We start from the raw sequence: 24175 nt of genomic DNA on the forward strand, positions 1-24175 counted from the left end.
TCCCCACAGCAAAGCATGCAAGTGTTACAATAAAAGACTTGGAAGAATTCTTGACAGCATTGATGTAGTGGTTGATGAAGAAGGAAACATTCCTAGGCAAGTAAATTATGAAAATATCGAAGAGGATGAAATCCATCCTTCAAATCAGACTGATGATGAAAAAGAACCTCAAGAGGCACTAGAGGAATAGATAAGGATAGAAGAGAATACTCCATACAGGTACGTTCAGAAGAATCAACCAGAATCTCAAATTTTGGGGCAGAAAGAGGCAAGTATACAAACAAGAAGAACAATTGCAGAAGCCTCAAGCTATTTGGCATTGCTCTCCTCCACTGAACCACAAAATGTAAAAGAGGCATGCAAAGATGAATGCTGGGTCAAGGCAATGGATGAAGAACTTTAGCAGATCGAAAATAATAACACTTGGGAGTTGGTTCCTAGACCAAAAGATAAGAATGTTATAGGGACAAAATGGATCTTTAAAAACAAGTTGAATGACAATGGGGAAGCGATTAGAAACAAGGCCAGACTTGTTTGTAAAGGGTATGCTCAACAAGAAGGAATAGACTTTGAAGAGACTTTTGCTCTCATGTCTAGACTTGAGGCCATCTGAATGTTCCTTGCTCTCTCAAGCTTTCAGAAATTCAAAGTATTTCAAATGGACGTGAAATCAGCCTTTCTGAATGGAGACTTAGAAGAAGAAGTGCACATTGAGCAACCAGATGGTTTCATTCTTGGGAATGATCCAAATCTTGTATGAAGACTAAAAAAGGCTCTCTATGGTCTTAAACAGGCTCCAAGGGCTTGGTACTACCGTTTGGAAAAATATCTTCTTCAACAAGGTTTTTCAAAAGGATCAGCAGATAACAATCTTTATATAAAAATTGAAAATGACAAATTGCTAATACTTGTTGCGTATGTAGATGATATTATCTTTGGCAACAATGAAGAAGCTATGAGTCAAAGCTTTGCCTTGGTGATGCAGAAAGAATTCGAAATGTATTTTCTTGGAGAACTAACATATTTTCTTGGATTGCAAATCCAACAAAATGAAGGCGGTATCTTTTTGTCTCAAACCAAGTACCTCAAGCAGATTTTAAAGAGCATGGAAGATTCAAAACCAGTATGTACACCTATGGTTACAGGATGCAGCCTCAGTGCAAATGATGAATCTGCAACAGTGCATCAACCAACCTATAGATCCATGATTAGAAGTCTACCTTATTTGACAGGTACCTGACCAGATATCATGCACGCAGTGGGAATAGTGGAAGATTTTAGGCAAATCCAAAGGAAACTCATCTTCGGGCAGTTAAGAGAATCTTCAAGTACCTTCAAGGAACTCAAAACTATGGCTTATGATATCCTAGAGATACAGATCTCACACTTCATGCTTATACATATGCAGATTGGGCCGGAAGCATGGATGATGGGAAAAGCACTAGTGGGGGTGCATTCTTCATGGGTTCCAGATTAGTATCTCGGTTCAGCAAGAAACAGAGTTCAATTGCTTTCTCTACAGCTGAAGCAGAGTATGTGGCTGCTGCATCTTGTTGCACACAACTTCTTTGGATGATGCAAACCTTGTAGGACTTTCAAATCACTTGTACTCCACCTATCTCCATCCTATGTGATAATACAAGTGCTATCAGCATTTCAAAGAACCTAGTCATGCATTCAAAGACCAAGCATATACCCATCAAATATCATTTTCTTCGGGAACAAGTGCTTGAACAAAAAGTCAAGTTGGAGTATGTTCCTTCTAAGGAACAAGTTGCTGATATACTCACCAAACCACTGCCCAGGGAGACCTTTAAATACCTCAGGAAAAAGCTGGGGGTAGTTGATGCATCATCTTGTTGTTGAATCTTATCTGTTTAAGAGATTGTTGGTTGTACGCGAGTTTCATATGGGGTATACGCGTACATTTGCTGGTTTATGGATTGGTTAAAGACCATCTGGCACAGGTTCAGGGGAGAATTTATTCTTCTAAAAATACATTGTTGCCATTATTATAGAAGATCTTGGAGGAAAAAGTTTAGAAGGATGTTGATCTAAATATTGCTGCTAATGTTTTGTCTCTATGTCTTATATCTCTTTTGTTAAGGTCATTTATGGTGTATGGTGGATTATGGTTCTTCTTGAAGAAATTTTCTTTTATAGACCTGGCCTATAGTCAGGGGGAGCATGATCAGCTCAGCAGAGTAGAGTTTTCAGCATGTTCTCAGGGGGAGCATAACCCTTTGCCCTTGACGCCAAAGGGGGAGAATGGCTTTTAGGATCTTGGGGTTGCCAACAAGTCCAAAGGGAGAGATTGTTGGCATTATGATTCAGGTTTGGCACTATGGCAACTCACTCAAGTGGAAAATCTCTATTCAGGCTCTCAAAATGATAGAAAATAAGGGGTTCGCAGGTACTCCGTTCAAAAGGTGTGGACCCGCAGGAATGCCATTCACAAAGTGCGGTCATGTCCACAAGTTATCCGAATAGAAGTGCGGACCCCACTACATGCACTTTCATGCAGAGAAAAGTGCACGCACATGGGAAATCCTATGGTGGTCCATGGTATTTAGTCCGACGTATATGATCATATGGTTTTGGTCTGTGGTATAGGATCTAAATTATTGAACCCGAGTTTTGGATCCCTTGTATTGGTTTTCGATGGTTTTGGTCCATGGCTTGAATAAGGGCTTGCCTATAAAAAGGAAAGGAGATCACTTGGCTAGTCACTTGTGAAATTTGAATATCTTAAGATCTGAAATTTTGGGTGATTGATTTGAAAAGCTAGATCTAAGTGAAGGTGAAATCTATAAATTGTAAGGCGAATCTGTTGATAGGTCGTGATCTCTCTGGCGCATGATCAGATCTGTGGATCTGACTGTCTGTGGCACATTGGAGGACTATTAATTTGGCTCTATTCGGAGGTTCTCTGGCGATCCACAGCGCAGGTGCGGGGGTCCGCAGAGTCGCAGTAGGCACAGGTGCGGGGGTCCGCAGAGCAGCAGAAGGTGCAGGTGTGGGGGTCTGCAGTGCAACAAAAGGCACAGGTGTGGGGCTCCGCAGAGAAGCAGAAGGCGTAGGTGAGGGGATCTGCAGCGTAGTAGAAGGTGCAGGTGCGGGGTTCCACAACGCAGCAGAAGGTGTAGGCGCGGGGGTCCACAGCGCAACAGAAGGCGCAGGTATGGAGGTACGGAGAGCAGCAAAAGGTGTAGGTGCGGAGGTACGCTGTTGGGTAGACAATGCAAGTTCGGAGATTCGCAGTCCAGACACAAAAGAACTGTAGATATTCGCAGGTTTCTATTGGTGAAGTTGCGGACATTTCTTAAAATATTTGTTTGCTGCCTTTTATCTTTTGCTGCAGAGTTCTGGGTTTAGATTACTGGTATTGCTTTTCTGGTTCTGCATTTTGAGAAGTTATTCATTGGGTGATTGTAAAAGGAGATTGCTTGATTCACATGTACTTGATGATTATTTGATGTTCATGGATCCAGTTTGAAAATTTATGAAAAGTGGTCCTTGGAAGAAAAGAAGTAAGTCATCACCTATGTACTAGTAGTTCAGCTAGTACAAGAGGTAAGGGGGTTGTAGCGCCCTTCCAGGAGAGACTGGAAAATGAGAGAGGGTTGTAGCTCTCAGCAGGTTGCAGCGTGCGTACTGGTAAAGGACTGCACCAGTACAAAATCATTGTAAAAGAAGTTTCTAATTGAAAGAAGACAGAGACATATTGCAGCAGGTGGTTTTCACCCACACTGGGTTTCCACCTTATATCTGGTGTTCTTTGGTGTGACTATTTGTTTTTCTTGTTCTTGCTCATTATTATATGGTACTGACATACAAACTAATGATCAATATCTGAGGAATAAATTAAAGTATAAATCTGGAAGATATATTGAAAAGAATTTGATAATACTGATTCACCCCCCCTCTCAGTATTATTTCCAACAACAAAAGCTATCAGTAGGTGTCTTGGCCTCACTTCTTCCCTCTGGGATCATGATTTGAGGAATAGATCTTTATGCAACACCAAAAACACAGATTTTTATTTCTTTCATAAGATTTAGAGTTTATTGTACATAAGCTAGCATTTGATCAGCTTTTCAAAGTAGGATTTCATTGCCATCTCTTCTATATTCATTCTTGTAGTAGATCTCATCGATGATTTCATTCCTTTCAGCAACTTTCCTCATGCATAAGGTAGATAGTTAGTTAATTAATTTTTCATTTCTAGCTTATGATAATGCTTCTTGTTTACATGACATTTTGGAATTAATAAATGTTTGATGCAGAGAAGGTGCTTCAAGAGTAGACAGAGACCTCATAGCCAGCAACCAACTTCCCACTTCATCCACCAAAGTCATTCCTTTCTTTCACCAAAACCTTCTCTAGTTTCACCATTTTACATAGAAATTCTTCTGAGCACATTCAGCAAATCCAACCATCACCTAACCTTTTTGTTGACTTTTGAGTGATCCTAGGACTTTTCTCACTCCATTCCACCCATCAACCACCTTCCCTAAGCCCTCCATCACCTCCAACACCTCTTGTTTTTCTCTTAGATGTATCGTATAGAAATACACAAAATCTTGTAGGTTTTCCTGTAGTGAGCTATTTTGAGGCCGAATTGAGGGAAAACCTCTAAGAAGCCCCCAAAGGTCACCCAAGGGTCTCCCACACCATCCAAACATCTCCTAACCCTTCTAGCCATCGTCAAACATCCCTAAACCACCTGCCAATCACCAAAAGAGATTAGTTTTCATATTTGATTTTGCATGAAAAGAACAAAAAAACAAAACAAATTTATTTTAGTTCCTTTATTTGCACAATAGTGATGTTTGATGATTTTAAATTCCATGTTTAGGTAGTAGAATTTGGTTCATGTTAATTTAGAATTATTGTAAATCATAGTTTCTTAGTAGTTAATTAGGAAATGGTGTGATTTAGCATTGAATTTCGGTATTTTTCATTATTGCAATAGGTCAAATCCCTCTTAGAGTAAATTTCTCTTTCTTTCATCAAGAAACCAAGCTTCTTCTGAATCCATAGAATTTTGGCTTGAAAATCCCCATTGGTCTCTCACTAGCAGAACAGTGACAAAAGGACGAACCATCACTTTTACTTATGTATATAGCATTGTCGCCTCCAAGTTTGTATGAACCCCAGGTTGATAAAGTAAAGTTGGTAGCATAGGAGTTGCAACATTCTTGCTGCAATATTGGTGCTTATCACTTCTTGGTGCCTTTGCCAGGGAGGTGTCTGAGTAATATGTGATTACTACTTTCTTTCTTCTATTCCTTGTTTCTAATATTCTGCCATTGTTTTATTTATGAAAAAGTAATTTAGTTTCTTCCTTTTCATTCTACATTCTCTGCTTTCCTTTCCATTTTGAAAGTAAGATTTCAATTCAACAATTAGTTTTTCATCTAGTTAGCATTTTTCATTCAATTTTCAATTTCAATTCTACAAAGTACTTTCCATGTTTAAAAAAAGACACAAAACCAAACCAAAAAAATTTCCTTTCATGCCTCATAGGAATATGGATAACTTAGGGAAGTTTTTTCCGAATACCCCCACTGCATCAAACAACCAACCTTCCACATTCTTTGGTGGATGTGAACTGGAGGAACCCTTGGGTGATCAACCAGACATATTTGAAGAACCTACAGGGGAAGAAGAAGAAGAAGAGCCCATTCCTACTGAACCAATGACTAAAAACAGAAATGACAAAGGGAATAAAGAGAGAGTTGAGGGTACCTTCCCCATTAGGGAAACTAATGGGGATACCAAGAAGAAAAATATAAGCCCCTCTTCCCTTCCTCATTTCGATGGCTTGACGACAGAAGATCCTAACACTTTCCTATTTGAGTTTGTTGTTATATGCGAAACTTATGACTACACAAATGATGAGCAAAAGTTCGAACTAGTTCCATCTACCCTCAAGGATGCAGCATTGTGCTCGTTCATGGGTTTACCTGGGGATAACATCACAACTTGAGCTCAGATGTAGAAATCCTTTAACAACAAGTATCGATGCTATTGTAGGTCAAAGGATACTAAAGAGGAAATTTTTAGGATGACCTTAGGCAATGATGAATCCCTAGAGGATTATGAAGAAATATTCTAGCTTAGTTATGAAAGGGCTAGGTGCACCCTTGACCTTGAGTCACTAATGTTGGTCTTGTTTAGGGGAGTAAGGGAATATCTTTTGGTTACCCTACACTTTTTAGCAGGGGAAGATATCTACCTGTTACACTATGATGATATTAAGACTATCTTTAGAAACCATTCTAGGGAAGCTAGGAAAAGGGGTAGGGGTAGTCAACCTATGGTGAGTACATCCTCTTCCAACTCATATGTCAAGGGTGAAATTGGGAACATGCTAGAAGATTTCAAGATTTAGATGCTACAAACCCTTGCCTTACAAATCAACACTATGCACATTAAGAGAAAAAAGGAGGAAGAAGAGACAACCTTGGCCATTTTTTGTACCAGATGCACAGGAGGCACCCTAGGAATGAATGCCCATTAAATTCTATTAAAATTTGCTCAGTATGAGAAGAAACACACTCCACAAACAAGTTCCCTTCTTTGCTTGGACTCAATTTTTTATATCAAGGAGGTGAAGGGGTCACTGAGTAGCTCTGTCAGATAAACCAAAGGAAACCTCATGGGCCTAGGCCATACTAGAATGGCATGCAAGGGTCATCCCATGCATATTACAACCCCAACTAGACCACATCCATACCTTCTTAGGGATTCCCTACTCATCCTTCCTGGTCTACACCTCCTCCTTGGTCCTTTGCACCTAAGTATCATTCCCAGCTAGCCAGCTAGTCATTTCAACCATATGCTCTGCCACAACCTCAGTGGAATGCACCGTCGCAGGGGTGGAGGCGCTAGTACAATAATGTTCTAGATTTATTTCCTTCACCACCTTCCCAACCATGGCTGTAACACTCTACTCCACCCAAGCAACCCAAGATGCCTACCCAGCCAAATCCAAACCCGAACAATAGACAAGCCTAGCAAGTATATAGTGGAGAAACATCATACCCATCTTATGCCATGGAAATCTAGGAAATTAACCTGAGATCTGGGAGAGTTCCCCCAGATAACCAACTTGCACCTTCACCTATGGAGTTTGAGGAAGAAAGAGAGGAAACAATTCTTAAAGTAAATCCACCCTTTCCTAAGAGATTAAATCAACCACTCCAACCTATCCCAAAAGAGACTGAACTTCTGGGAGAATTGAAAAACCTATGTGTAAAGATTCCACTTCTCTAAGAAATTAAAGATGTGCCTATTTACTATAATTTGATTAAGGAGAAGTGCTTCAAGCATCTATGGAGGTGAAGAAGAGATGCACCTACCATTAATATCGTTGGAGAGTTGTCCGACTTAATCCTGGGGTAGGTAAGCTGTCCAAAGTATTTGAACCATGGAAGCCCAGTAGTAGATGTGCACATCAATGGCACCATTATACCAAAGACTTTGATTGTTCTTGGGGCTGCCATTAATGTGATGATCAAGGAAACCATGCTCAAGATTAACCTCCAAGGTTCATTGAGGAAGACCACAATAGTTCTGTTAATTGCAGACTACTCTAATGTGACCCCTGAGGGTATTATGGAGGATGTGATGGTCTCCATTGACTCTTGGGAGTACCCTACATATTTCCTAGTTCTCTAGCCTAAGGCTAATCTTATTGGTTACCATCTCATCCTTGGGAGGCTCTGAATGGCCCCTTCTAATGCTTACATCAGGTGCAAAGCTATGAATATGACCATCAAGAATGGAAATATGTCCAAGAAGTTAGTCCTATACCCTCTTGCTCAACCATCTCTAGAGCATGATTTATGTTTATGGCTGGAGGATGAGGAAGAGGATGAATTTTATTCCACCCAAATTTATACCTTAGAAACAACCATGGGAGAAGGACAACACGATGAAGATGATTTGATTGAACACCTACTCCAAATTCCAACCTCCAGTACACTATCCTTAGAATATGTACTAAAGGAAACCTAGAACAATCATCCAATTGACCTGTGCTTGGTTGACTCCAACCCTCTCCATGTCAAAACCATAGAATTCAACCCTGAGAGAACCCTGAAAATCAATCCAACTCTATCTTCTCTCCAAGAAGAGAAGTTGTGCAACATGTTAAAGGAACATTTAGATGCCTTCACTCGGAGTTACATAGAAATCAAGGGAGTGCATCCCTGAGTGTTTACTCATCACATATACATGAAGGAGAGTTTCAAGCCAGTCCAAAAACCCCAAAGGAGGATCAATCCAACTCTTAAAGATATAGTCAAAGAAGAACTACAAAAACTGCTAGATGCAAGGTTGATTTACCCTATCTCCGATAGTGAGTGGGTCTCTGCTTTGATGTTAGTTCCAAAGAAAAATGGTAAGTGGAGGATTTGTGTCGATTACAAGTAGTTGAACAAAGCCACAAAGAAGGACCATTTCCCTCTACCTTTCATCGACCAAGTGCTAGATGGCCTGGCAGGGAATTTTTTTTCTCTTTCCTAGATGGATTCAGCGGGTACAACCAAATCGAAATCAGCCCAGAAGACCAGGATAAAACCACCTTCACTTGTCCTTGGGGTACTTTTGCCTATAGGGTGCTTCCTTTTGGCCTATGCAATGCTCCTGCCACTTTCTAGAGAGCAGTCCTCAGTATCTGTGCCAAGTTAGTCCATGATGTGGTAGAAATTTATATGGATGATCTTACACCTTATGGATGTGATTTTCAAGAGGATTTATACAACCTAGGTAAAGTAATACACAAATGAATTGAAATGAGCCTATCTCTCAATCCCGAAAAATGTGAATTCTTGATTATTGTAGGGACCATGCTAGGTCATTCAATATCTCAGCAAGGACTGCAAGTGGACCCAAACAAAATAACTATCATCCAAAGGGTCCCACCTCCTTAAAAGAAGAGAGATGTCAAAAGTTTCCTAGGGTTAGTTGGATACTACCGAAGGTTCATAAAGGACTTCAATAACTTTCCCTCTCCTTTATTTGGGTTGTTGGCCAAAAACTCTAAGTTTATATGGTCAAAAATTTGTCAAGTGGCCGTAGACACCCTGTAGAATTAGTTAACCACTTCACCGATTCTTCAAGGCCCAAATTGGGTCCTTCCTTTTCATATACATGATGATTCCTCACACAAAGCCATAGGAGCAGCCCTAGGTCAAATAGATGAAAATTTTCCTTATGCCATTTACTTTATCAGTAAAAATATGTCAAAGGGTGAACCAAACTACATAGTGACTGAAAAGGATCTCTTGGCTATTGTGCATTCATTGAACAAATTTAGGCATTATATTACAGGTTATCAAACATTTGTACATACTTACCATGTTGTAATCAAATATTTAATGAAAAAACCCAATGTGAATGCTCGAATTATAAGATAGTTACTTTTATTACAGTAATTTGATCAAACTATTATTGTTAAGCATGGTAAGGAAAATGTTGTTACATACTTTTTGTCTAGATTAAATTTGCCTGTAGGTGAAGAGGTAATGGTTGATGACCAGTTACCAGATGAGCACTTGTTTTCCATTTCAATTCTCTCTCCATTGTTTGTTGACATAGAAAACAATTTGGTATCTGCACGATGCCCACAAAACTTGTCCTCCAAAGAAAAAAGCAGTATTATAAGGAAGAGTGCCCCCTTACAATGGATTGGGGCAATCTCTTAAAACTTGGCCCAGATCAAATACTTAGAAGGTGTGTCAGGGAGGAGGAATTATTTGACATCCTTCTGGCCTGTCGTGATGGGCCTTATGGAGGTCACTTTGAAGCAAAGAGGACAACATTCAAAGTGTTACAAGCAGGCTATTATTGGGCCACTCTTCATCAAGATGTGAAAAAATATACTAGCCAGTGTGATCGGTGCCAAAGGATAGGAAGGCCTACTCCAAGAGATGAAATGCCTCTGCAACCTCAAGTGACTTTCAAGACATTTGATAAGTGGGGCATGGACATCATTGTACCTATTGACCCTCCTTTCAACCAAAAATAGTATATCATTGTGTGCACTAACTATCTGACTAAGTGGGCTGAAATTAAGGCAATTAAGGCAGCAACAAAGGAGAAGGTAGTTGAATTCCTAAGGGAGAATGTATTCTACAAATTTGGATACCCTAGAGAGTTGGTCACTGACCAAGGTAGCCATTTTACCTCTAACCTGATTGAAGACTTTCTCAGCTAGCATAAAATCAAGCATAAAACGTCCACTCCCTATCATCCACAAGCTAATGGGCAAGTGGAGGTGACCAATAGAGCACTAAAGGGAACCTTGACCAAAGCGGTAAGCAACAATAGGAAGGATTGGGAAGATAGACTAGTTGAGGCCACCTAGGCCTATAATACCACCTGGAAGACCACCACTAGATTCACACCCTATGAACTGGTCTATGGTAGAATGTTCCTAATGTCCATTGAATTTGAGGATAACACATTAAGGATGGGAGCCCAACTAGATCTATATCTCAGTAGTGCCCAAAAAGAGATATTTCTCTAGTTGACTAGTTTAGATGAGTTTAGAATGTAGGCCCTCCTACATACAGAGGTAACTCAACTTCAAAGGAAGATTTGGCATGATAAGATAATCAAGGAAAATCAATTTCAAGAAGGTGATTGGGCTTTGTTATATGATTCTAGGTATAAATACTTCAAGGGAAAGTTAAGGAAAACATGGCTAGGACCTTGTTGGCTTGAGGGTTCCTAACCCAGGTTCAATGTTAATTAGCCAAACAAATCCCTACACTACTAGCCCTTTTGGCATTAGCCCATGGAGCGCAGACCAAGGTTTGACCCAAAGCACTATGGTGGGATTCTGGAACCAAGTTTCCGCACCTTGAGATGGTCGTGATGTCATTTTATTCCTTTTATTCCTACATTCACACAAGTCACTTCGCCCTAGGGCTTGTCAGACGAGCCCTCTATTATATCCTTCAATACTTCCGCGAAAGCGTACAACTGACCTTAACGCATCCCTAGCCCTTGATCTAGACACTTTTATGCTTCTAAGGTATTGTACTGTGCAGATTCCTTAACTAGTTTAAGTGTCTTAATCATCTCATTAGATGCTCACAGTTAGCACCACGTAAACAAATTTTCTTATATGCGTTTAGTTATCCATCATAATCATACACATTCATGCATCACATAAGCATTATAAAGGAAATTCATACATAAAATGATAAGATGCAATAATCAGAAATAAGACACAAAAATTGTAGAATGCTTCTCTTTATTGATATATTCCAAGTGATTATAGAATCTATTCACCCTACCCACATAGTTGTAGGGGTCCACGCACTTAGTTGCGGACATCCACCCTAGGCCTTTGTGCACTCAGCTGTAGAGCCTTTACCTATGTTATGACCCAAAACATAGACTTCTTACTTCACAGCTATCACTCTATTATCTTACGTGTATCTAAAACTACTTAGAGCTTAGCTTTCTTTACACAATCCCATGGTTCCCAGACCATGGGTAGATCTCTTACTGCCGACTTTACTTTACAAAACTAAAGGTAGATAACCATTTATGACTTATAAAATCTACGCGCTCTGTAACCACAAAATGTGGAGTCTTTACAAGTTTCTTTTAAAATTTGACTAGAATATGGGATTTTAGCTCCAAAATGTCCTTTGGGGGATCCCGTTCCCAACAGGCTCCCAACATAAACATCATGATTCAACCTCGAGTCACTCGGTAGGCATAGAGATCTTTACATGAATTCCTTCCAGCTCGACCCGTATTACTGCAACCTCAGTCATCAACTATGCATGGATATGTTGAACCCCCAGATTTGGATCCTACATCAATGTTTCATGCAACCTCATTGCAATCTCCAAAGCCTCTGCATGAGTTGTTATCTTCCACTATGATAGGGCAACCCTTAAGTGTGGTAGAAGGGAAGCCACAAACAACTTGCGATGATGTTCATCTATTAGGTTCATGTTAGCTTCGCAGATTATACAATTCAATCTCTAATTGAGTTCCCAAGGTATCTCACCTGGTTGCATCATGATTTCTTTGAACTCTACAATAGACCGTGCTTCAGATTTATGCCTATTGAATTCCTTGTTCAGTGTTGTCTGGATTTCTACTACTCCAACCTTCAGGTTATCATTAGCGTACTTGATATACCAGGTTAGCACGCGATCCTGTAGAGTGCTAACCGATACCTCCTTCTTCATGTTATCATATGTAGTGCCCTGAGCTTCCCATATATCTTTTACAACGAACCTGAATTGGTCCGGGTCCTCATTCCCCAAGCCTTTGAATAAATACAACTTCACTTAATTTTCCATACTGAACTGCGGTGTAGGCGGAGGTGGTATGGGTGAATTCATAGGTGATGTGGTGAAGTTGGAGGTGGTGTGGGTAGAGGTGGTATTTGCAAGAATCCTTGCCTTATCAACTGAATAGCACTTTGTAGAGAAACCTGCACTATTCCCTCTTCATCACCTCACGGAGGTGAAATCAACTGACTATATTAAGGACCATTTTTTCCTTCATTTCTGTAAGTGTTTCCGCTTCATGTAGATCCAAACATCAAGGTAGCTGCATAACCTGTTTTTCGTACAATAGAATTTTAGTCCAGGTATTCAAATATTTCATGCACTTACCTCGCGGTCCTTTGAAAAAGTGTCGCTCTGGCTCGCTATAGCTAACTGAGGTGTCAACCGCAAATTTAGTTACAAATCCTCCTATGATGCGATCAATCCAATGATCGATAGCATGAGCAATATTATTTTCCGATGTTTCCAACATTTTCACTAGCTTCAGGGTCCCCACAATAGGACCGTCAAGTTTCTGCCTTCCTTGGCTATCTGCTAGCTTCGCGATCCAATCATATACCTCAATCAGAAAGGAGAAGAAAAAGATCTCATGGATCTCTATATACAGATACCTGTCCAACCACAATTCCATTGTTAATCATGGGTTTATGTTCTCTTGCATCGCAAATTCATGGATCTTCCTATCCAACTAGTCTCAAATCTCTTTCTTAGTTGGATTCTAGTGATACGACATCACACATCTCTTATGTAGATTTCGGTCCTGCAATCGAACCATTTGTTGGCTTGAGGGGCCTAACCCAGGTTTAGCATCAATTAGCCAAAAAGATCCCTACACCACTGGCCCTTTTAGCATCAATCCACAGAGCACAGGCCGAAGTCTCACCCAAAGCAATATGGGGGGATGCTGGAAGCAAGTTTCTATAACCTGATATGGTCGTGATGTCATTTTATTCCTTTTATTCCTTCCTCCACACAAGTCACTTCACTTTAGGGCTTGCCAAATGAGCCCTCTATTCCATCCTTCAATACCTCCACGAAAGGGTACAACTGACCCTTGCACAGCCTAACCCTCGATCTAGACACTTTTGCGCTGCTAAGGCAATGTACACTGTAGATTCCTTAACTAGTTTAAGTGTCTTACATATATTATTAGATACTCACAGTTAGAACTGCGTAAAAAAATTTTCTTATATGCATTCAGTTATCCATCATAATCACACACATTCACTCATCACATAAGAAATATAAAGAAAATTCATACATAAAATGATAAGATGCATTAATTGGAACAAAGACACATAAACTGCAGAATACTTCTCTTTATTGATATCCACCAAGTGATTATAGACTCTATTCACCCTGCGCACATAGCTACAGGGGTTTGTCCACTTAGCTACGGACTTCCACCCTAGGCCTCTGTGCACTTAGCTGCAGAGCCTCTACCTACGCTATGACCCAAAACTTAGACTTCTTACTTCAGATCTATCACCCCCTTATCTTGTGTGTCTCTAAAACTATTTAGAGCTTAGCTTTCTTTATACAATCCCATGGTCCGCAAACCATGGGTAGATCTCTTACAATCGACTATACTTTACAAAACTAAGGGCGGAAAACCATTTATGACTTATAACACCTACGTGCTCTGTGACCACAAAATGTGGAGTCTTTACAAGTTTCTTACAAAATTTGACCAAAATATGGGCTTTTCGCTCCATATCTATCCTTTAGGGGATCCCATTCCCAACAAACCTTATGTTGTAGAAAGATGGCATGATAATGGTTCAGTATAGATCATAACCATAGATGAAGAGGCCATCTCTTTAATTGTTAATGGACACTAATTGAAAGTTTACAAAAGACCATTGTCAAAGCAAAAGTTCATTGATGGTATTAATAAAATAGTGATCATAATGGAGCAAGTTTCATCTCCTGCCTCATCAAATCACTAAGAGGAAAAAAGGAAAAATAAACACTCAGGTGAAAACCTCCATGAGGCACCTAAGTCCTACTATTAGGCTAAAAACCTCTTGGGGTGGTCCAATGGTGTCAATAAAAAAAAAAAAAGAGAGAGATAAAAATTAGAATAAAAAGATCCCTGGGTGAAAACCTTTCTTGAGGTGTCAAGGGCAAACAGCTAGGATGAAAACCTCTCAGAGGCAGCCTAGTTGTTTTCGCAAAAAAGAAGAAGAAGGGGAAACAAGAAAAAAATATCATGAAAACTTATATTTGCAGGTCAGCAAGGAGGACGATCAGAGAATAAAGGAGGATCAAAAAGAGATCTATTTCACTCACATTTATATTTTTCACTCATTTTCATTCATCACTCCACCATTTATTTCATTTTTTTCACTCCTTTGCTTTAGTTTACAAGGGGACTATGTTTTCTACAGGATCCCCTTTAAACCTATAGGATCCCCTAAAAACCTACAGGATGATCTTGTAGGAATTACAATGATCCAGAAATAAAAAATATAACACCCCTACATCACCATTTCATTACCATACCAATGTCCACCTTCATCACCCTTGCATTCGCCCTTAAGAAAATGAGTTTAAAAAAAAAATCACAGTCTTCAAAAAAAGAAGAAGGAAACAGAGGGCAGAAGGGAGCATCACCAGAGCATTTCTCATTCTCCACACTCCTAGTCTCCCTCTCAATCCATGTAACCATCCTCAAAATCCCAACAGAGTGTATGATTAAGAATTATGAGGGAGAAGTAGCTACAGGACATCCTATAGGAAATCCTATAGTAGCCTATCCCACAGAATAAAAATCATGAGAAGATCGAGCTTCCAGCGTTATGATCCAAGAGGAAAAGGAGCTGCAAAGCAACAGTAGCACCATCATCTTCAATACTAGGTACCTGCAAAATAACGGAATCATCAAAGAACAAAAAAAAATTTAACATGCAGCCAACACACAGCAAGTACCTCCGGTCTTCAACAACTGCAACAGGGGTTATCACCACCGGTAAGTATCTTGCTTACTCTCTCATTTTCATAATGTAGTCAAAAGATGTAAATGTTACGTGTAAGTTGGTTTGTAAGCGAAATGTGGCCAACCAACTTGGCCACCTTCATTCAGTCAACAAAGAGAAAACAATTTGTCCTCTCACACGTCGCAACAGTCGAGTCAAAAATAGAAAGGGGAAGGACAAAAGTAGTTAAGGCTATGGATGCATAAAGTGGGAGTTGATTACGAGGAGTGGGGAATGATGAGGTGGTAGTGGGGACCAACGGTTCAAAAAGGGAAATTGTACATCGACTGCTACCACACCACCTCACCCAACCTGATCACAAGAGGAAATAATCGTCGATCCCCATGTATTCATGCATTCATTTCCTCTAGGCTCGCTCTAGCATGTCACTTGCATACCTAGGGAACCTACAGAAAGGAAAAATCCATTGTTTTTCTACACAGGACTTCCTATAATATTTGACAGGAAATCCTACAGGATTACACATAGGAATCCTACAAGATACACATAGACAGTCTACAGGAATGGCTGAGAGGAGTTTCAAATGGAAAAACATGGCGGTTAGCCACATAAATCACTATGAAGGGGCAAGCTTTGTGATTACTTCCCTTTTTCCAAGTGAATTGAACAAGAAATCCTCTAGTTTGAGTGAATTTAGCACCTATGTAAGGGAATTGTATACATAGTCATTCCAGTTATTTACCTCTGCATCTAAAACTTGTATCAACCATCTCATCTCCTCGAACTTCACCAACCAAGATGACAAGGGGTTTAATAGAAGGGAGCCCATTAACACTATGAGAATTCAACAACATCCTTAGGTGCTAGAAATCTTCACAAGGCATAATTAAATAGGGTATTTCGAAAAATTAAGAGGATATGATGATGAAGTGGCCCGAGATTTTGCTCTCTCCCTCATTCCACTTACCAGAGTACATGCCACTATTGTGGTAAGAGGCCTCTCCATAGAGCTCACCCCTGAACTCATCAACAGAGTTATCACACTTCCCCTAGGAGTACCATGGAGGAAGGAAGACAAGGGAGATAGCCAAATTGCCAAGAGGAAATTCTTTTTAGAAGGTAAGGAACCCATTGAGGACAAGAATGGAGTAAGGAGAGAAAATCTACCATATCCCTAGAATGAGGTGAGATACCAGCTTAACAAATACATATCATGTGGGGGTAGGTTTAGTTTGGTCTATGGCTATCACTTTAGGCTTCTTGAATAGTTGAGGTTTGGAGCATAAACACTTGCTCACCACAGGCTCAACATACCATACTTCCTTATGCAATCACTGATAAACACAATCATAATGGTGCAAGATGGAAATTCCCAACAGATAGCTCACCATGGGTTAATTAGAATCATCATAGAAGATGCCCTCCAAAACCTTAGAATTCCTATCCAATGGTCAATTTTCAGATACATGTAGATAGAGGAGGACATAAAAGCTCTAACATATGATGTTAGTCCTACTCTTAGTGAAAAAGATGAGGAAGAGACTGAAGCAGAGTAAGATGAAGTAGAGAGGGATGAAGATGAGATAAATGAGGAGGAAGATGAGATAGATGAAGAGGAAGATGAAGAATAAGAGGAGAAAGAGAAAGAGAATTATGAAGAAATAGGGGAAGATGTTAAGGAGGAAACTGATAAAGAAGATGAGAATCTACAAGGAGAACAAGAAAGGAAAGCCATAGGTGAAAAGAGAAATGGGAAAGATAGGGTAGATGACAAGGAGGAGCCACCTATGGTGTCTCCAGAACCCACTGAGAGAGAGTCGGTAGCTTCCTTCACTATTCTTAGCACCCCATCAAACAAAAAGGAAAAAGACAGAGGCAGGCCGCCTTATATTTTAGGACAAGGAAAAGCACATTAATAAGGTAGGAGAAACCCCAAACACTAACCAAAATTTGCATTGTGATTGAGGACTCACCTAAACAGCAAGAGAAAATTCCTTCTCCTAAGTCCCCTATCAACTATGTGAGAAGGCCTATAACTAGATCCACCTCATCCAAGGGAAACGAAATCCTACAAGATGCACAACAGGACCTACAAGAAGCTAAAGCAGTCCTACAGGATACTCTACTAAACCTACAGGAGGCTCAAGAAATTGGATAAGGAGGGAAGCCTATATCAAGAAACTAAAGAAGAGGACCCAGAGTTAAAGGAACCTAGCCCCCAACCTAACCTTGACTCCTACTACAGAATTATTGAAGGAGGAATGGTCATTCCACAAAAAATTGTTATTCTACTATTCTTCGAGCTTGAGAAGGACAGAGCCAGAACTCATGGATGGATGTGGATTTCAAAATCCAAGGGGGTTGAAGACATTGGTAACATGGAGGAGAAGATCAAAGAGATGGGAAGAGAGCTAAGTAGCTTGAGAGACAGAGCGGCCATAATGAAGAATTAGTTAGAGACAGAAAATGCATGGTTTAAAGGAAAACTACAAGAAATAGAGAATCAATTATCATTCATGGCTAGTCTCTCTTTGGAAGAAATACAATGCATTATCATTCATGGCTAGTCTCTCTTTGGAAGCAATACAATGCAGGATTCTAGCTAAATCTTATGTCCTATACATTAAGTAATATTGATTGTAGTTCCAAATTAATATCCTAGCATAGAGGGGAACTATACCATTTTAGGAATATAGGAAATTCATTGATCTTTATGATCAAAGCATGCTAGAAGATAGGGCCATGATGTCTGAGTTTTATTTGAATAACATGGCCTTAACAGACATCAATGTATGGGGCCCTAATTCAAAGCTAGGAGATTTATAGTTGATTGCTTTAGCATCATGGATGAACCATGAGGAAGCAAGGGCTGTAGAAATGAAGAAGATATTAGCAAGAGAGAATTTAACAAAACCTCTTATGATCAGAGCTGAGCAGTCTTGATCCGGATTTAAGCAGGAACGCAATAGATTACAGAGATAACCATAAATACAGAGATGCGATAACCATAAAAACGGAGATAACCATAAACATAGATATGCAGCGGAAATAATACTTTACTTCATTAATGTAGAATACTGAAATATGCTTACAAACAGTAATGGAAATAACCCAGCTAGGGCGATGGTAGTTGTTGTAGGGAAAAGTATCCGACTCGGATGACCCTATCCCACTCTAAGGGTGATAGTTCCTTAGCAACAACTGTAAAACAAACTACTCAAGGTTTACTTCTTTATGAAAGCAATAGAGAATGGAGAAAAGCACTAACCGTTGCCTTGCGCTTAATGTCGAATCCAAACTCTTCTCTTTGGCCGCTTGCTCCTAGCTCCTTGTTCTTTTGCTTGCCCAGCTACAGTGAGATCCTGCAAAATAACAAAGAAGGAAACTACAAGAGGCATGCAATCATAACTGGTTCATGGATTAGTGTAAACCAAACATGCAGTTATCACAATATATCATTGAAACAAGATACATAGAAGAACCTCAATAGCTTTTATTAATGAAGAAGTAAAGGTTCTGAGAGTATTACAACCATTGAAGGCTCCAACCCAGCAACACCTCCCAGCAGAAAGAATTTCTCCTCTTCACCTCCCTCAAACAATCACCCAATAGTTCTATAGTGAAACCAACAGCATATCATTACTTTGCACAAAATTCCAGCCTCCTGAGCTCATAGGAGAGAGCTCAATATATAGATGAATTGAGAAAGGATGAGTCAGCTTGCAACTGATGTGTAGCTGCCTTGTGTCCTCTCTCTCTTCAGTTGATCTTCAGTTCTTGAGTCCACTTGGAGAACCTTGCTTCCACTTGGAGAAACAGAGCCTCTGACTCATCACAAGGCGAAATCCCTGATCCAAGTGTCATTTTTGGAAGATTCCAGAGCAATGACTCAGTGTGCCACTTGTCCCATCTCACTCAGCGCAGGTGGCCTTTGTTCTACCTGCTTTGCAACGCAGGTACACCATGGAGGAGTTGAGTTTCAGCGCAGAAGCCTAGTGGAGCACCTGCTTTGATTTCAGGATTGCTTGTTTTTGAGTGTTTTCAGGTGGAGAACTTATCTGAGAGCTGTTGATTTGCTGATCTTGTTCCTCTAGGGGTAGGAACATCATGTTTAGGGACTTTGGATCCCTTGGATTATTGACAATTCATGCCTGATGCTGCAAGGCACAAAATTGTCTATAACAGATGCCCCCTAAAGTATGAGGTCGTTTATCGGGTGAAATGCTTTATTAGTAGGATCCGAAGTTCATTCAATCTGCTGAGAAGTGTCCTATAATAAGATACAATACAATACATTATTTTTCATACTTTTTCATGATCTAGCTGAGGCGGGCATTCCCATGCTCAGCTTTATAAATTCATTTTGGTACATAGCACAGACGATCGTCTGATGATAGACTGATAATTCTCTGCTGAAATTATCATCCTTTGAGAAGGATGATCATCTGCTGCAATGATGTACATATCAAATGTCTTTATATCCTGAATATATATCACAGCCCAGATGGATGAAACTAGATCCGGGGTCTTCAATCTCTTCTGATCTTCACTCGATGTACAAGTCGATCCATGTGAGAATTTCTTGAAGTCGAACATGGAAAGACATCGCTTGATTACCGGTCAATGATGTAAACCATTAACAAGCGCGAGAGGAATCACCGATAAGGATGATGACCCTCAAGGTACGGCAGTACAATTCACATGGTGGGAATAAAGGACTTGGCGTTGACCACCATGCAAAATCTTCTGGTCGAAGGTCATTGATGTATACCTGTCGCCGGAAGTGAGAAACTTGCCATTGAGGCATGCAAGCTTCAAAGTACTGAAGGGGTTGTTCCTAGATCAACTCCTTGGATAATGAGCTGATGTCGACAAGGAGCGATCCGTCAAAGGAGGGCCTTAATGAATCCCACATCAGTGACACGGAATGGAGCTAGTGATTGTGATGAGGTGAAAACAAACTGTGATGTATGATTCAGGGTGGCGGTCATGAAATGGATGAAGGACAATGTATGGCAGTGGATGGGACACGGTTGACTCTTTGTAGAACAACATCTCTTGAACATATAACGACACTGATGTGATGGATTGGTAGCATTACCCCAAATGTGGATGGTGTGGCGAGGACCATGGTGATGAGACCGGTGAATGAAACAACCCAACCCGATGTGATACGGAGGACAAAGTGTCATGTTCAAGAGCGACTTGCTACCATTAAAGCTGTGAGGTTCTCCCAATTTTTTCCCCAGTCATTCCTGACCAGTACCTCTTTATTTTTGTCAAGCTTGAGGAGGATAACATATGCTTGTTCTATAACCTGCCCTTCGGGCAAGCCCATCGCTATGTTTTAATGAGCCTAGCGATAGGGAAACTCGTTCTCGTCTAAGGACAAGTTTGTCGCTATTTAATGAATTTAACGAGTCTAACGACAAGGATAACTCGGTCCTTTTCATTTTTAGAGAGTCTGAAAAGGTACATAAAGTCAACTCCAGAATTCCTTTTTCGTCATCTAATCCCTTAAGTCCGAAAAAGTATAAAACAATACAGAAGGGATGAATTTTCGATTGCTTTAACGAGCCGAACAAAACAAGCGCTCGATCTTTTTGTGCAATAATCCCTCAGGTCCAAAAAGATTAAAATCTAGAGGAGGGATAGCTCTTCCGGTCGTTTAACGAGCTGGAAGGCCAAAACTCGGCAAACTTTTCATATTTTACGAGTCAGAAGAAAAGAGCTCAAAGAAGACTCGTCTTTTGAGGAACGAGTGATAAACAGGGATAGCAGCAGATTCCAGGTACAGGTTGGAATTTTCCAATAACGGCAGTATTACAAGGATGGCTAGGTGGGATCACTCTTTGCAGCTGTTCCTCAAAATAGGTAAACAATCAAGTGGATGTGAATGATCGGCCAAATGAAAAGTGGAGGTGACGCTGCACAAACACGACCAAGGCTTTTATGGCTGATGAATTTACGGTCTCAAATGGTTATTTACCGGTTCATTTTTTCTGAATGAGCTTGAACTCTGGGGGAAAGCCTGCTCACAAGCTTATGTTTATTTTTTAACGAGCATGAATTTTCGCATTAAAACTGCTCGGTTCTTGCGTTTATTTTTTTAACGAGCATGAACTTTGCCAAAACTGCTCGTTCTTTTGCATGCCCCCAGCATCATAATAACGCATGTCAAAGGAGGGTGCCCCCCAAGCTTCATTGCATTCAACTTGGTGGTTGGAATGAAGGTTTACCTTTGAATTTTGAAAAGGGGATTTGTTTCATTTTTTAATGAGGTTGACATAGTAAAAGAACCATCCTCGTGACTCCTTGTTTCATTTTTTTAACGAGGTTGACATGAGATAAGAACCGTCCTCGGAGCCCACTGTATTTACAGTATTTCCATTAGGGCGATGATCCATGCTGACAAAATATTTAGGAATCTTCCGAATCCGTTGGATATAGAAGATTTCATATTGTAGGTTTCCACTGTGGCTACTTCTGCCAGATTACTCGCCGGCGGTAGGGCAAAAGTACCCATTAAGGCAGGGTCTTTTAGGAGACCTACTCCAATATTTTGGAGCGATTGATTACTTTCGTGGATCATTGTGCTGCTTCCCGTAACTTGAGAACTGTTGGGGAGAAATGTTTGTTGGTCGACGATTGTAATTTTTCCTTGAAAAGGAAATACAATCCTCTTGAAGTAGGTCGACACAACTGCAGCCATGGCATATATCCAAGGCCTTCCCAGTAGGATGTTGTAATAGAGGTTTCCGTCGATTACTTCCACATCAACTTCTACTGTTTTGCCCCCCAGTTCAACTTGCAAGTTATTTAAAATCCCGTATGGAGTGTATGATCGTCCATCAAATGCTTTTAACGTCGTTGACGATTTTGACAAGGGTGGTGAGCCTAAATTTTTCCAGCAACTCATCGACATAAGACATGTAGATGCCCCCTCATCAATAATTGTTCGATGAACAGTTTTGTTGAGGGCTTTCACTTGAATAAGGAAAGCTAGTTGAGCTGGTATCTGAGGGTCATATCCTTTATGATCAAAGGCCACAAGATTGGAATCCATTGGGCCAATCCCACCTATGGCTGATAATAAAGCTTGCTCTTGGGAGGTGCATTTTTGCGCTACCTCAAGTGTCGACATAGCGGACGACGATTGGGTCAGGTCCTCTATTATATTGTAATCCTGTGTTATTTTTTCACGAGGATTAAATGTCGATTTGTGTACTACTCCCTTTGGCGACTTTATCATTGGTTTAGGAACGATGGGTGGCACAACTTTGGTCAAAGTTGTTGTTGAACTACTAGGTTGTTTATTTGCCTTGTTGTTCAATTGCTTTGGATTCCTGTGATCTTTATTCCTTGTCAAAGCATTATTTTGCTGCTTTGAGGTGGACAACATAAGCACTTGGGATCGGGAAGCATTTTGATTAGCAACCAGATTTTGTCTTGGACTAGGAAATGGATCAGTCAATACTGCTGGGGCTTTTGAACTCTTGAAGAGTTTCTTAACTTCAGCTATATGAGGACAATCTTTCGTCCAATGATCCTCATCGCATATATGACACCCTGTCGGGGGTTTCCCTTTCCTTTTCTTTTTCTTCTTGCCCCCTGGTTGCTTCAGTTTTTTGCCCTTGTCGGTCGACATGGCATTTACTTCTGAGGCAAGAAGTTCTTCATTTGCATTTTGACTATAAATTTTGTGCTTGCCAATCACGCCATCGTTGGCGTGAGAGTCATTGTTTGATTTAGGAGGAGGAGGAATTGAGAATTCCGGTCTAGGGGCGTCAGGTATTTTGTCGTAGAGCGTGCCGGACTGAGTATAGACCAAGTCTAGATACTGTGCACGAGCGATAACTTGCTCCTCTGTTACGACCCCCCCCTTGGCCACATCTTCCGTTATAGCGGGAAGTAATGACTTTATAAACCATTCAGCTAACATCTGATCGGGAACGTATGTTTTCACCATCCTACGACGACGACGCCACTCATGTATATGATCAAATATATGGGTGGCCGTCATCTGTTTGAAGTTGGTAAGGAGTTCTGTTCCCGTTTCATACCTTATCGGTAATTGAAAATGGGTTAAAAAGGTTGTGGCTAAGGTACTGAAGTTGTCGAACGAAGCTCTAGGAAATTCAATGTACCATTTTGCCGCTGGACCCGTCAACGTCCTCTGAAAGAGGCGAAGTCTTATCGAATCATTATTCAAGGTGTTCGATGAACACCATAGATGGAATGTCATCACATGATTTGACGGGTCTTCACCCGGATTTCCATTAAATTTAGGAATATCTGACGGAAGTTTATGTGGAATCGCTGGCCACCAAGGGGCATAAGCAATTGGATCATTCGTCAGCTGGTTTAGATCTGGTAGTTCTAGAGTTGCTACAAAGGGCAACTGTTGGTTCAGGTTAGGCGAAGCATATCCAGGATAAGATGGTATCGCCTGAGCAATGGGTCTTTGCAGACCAGCATAATGCTGACAACTTTGACAAGGTTGATGGGCATAACCATTATAGTATGGTTGCCCATTACTTACAAAGACTTGTTGCTCAGGTCCTTGACATGACTGCTGGAATGGCGGTTGTTGAGTTTGAACCAGCTCTTGTTGTTGGACCATTTGTTGATGCCCAATACTAGATGGTTGACCAAGATGAGGAGTCACAGTACTTGTTTGATCCTGAGTCGCTCCGGATAAGGAGGCATTGACCTGAGGTTTCGATTGAGATGTCGAGACAAGAGGCTGTTGTATGGCAACCTGAGAAACTTGGGGTTGACATACAGTAGGCAGCGCTTGTACTTGCGACGCAATCACCATACCAGGTATAGTGGCAACATTCGACACAGGGTGGACTGGTTGCATTGAATATGCAACTCTTGGTTGCTGAGGCAGTATTGGTA

The sequence above is a fragment of the Pinus tabuliformis genome, chromosome Q (genome assembly GCF_031772625.1).
Source record: "Pinus tabuliformis cultivar Carrire ecotype Pingquan chromosome Q, CPIR1, whole genome shotgun sequence".
Lineage (NCBI taxonomy): Eukaryota > Viridiplantae > Streptophyta > Pinopsida > Pinales > Pinaceae > Pinus > Pinus tabuliformis.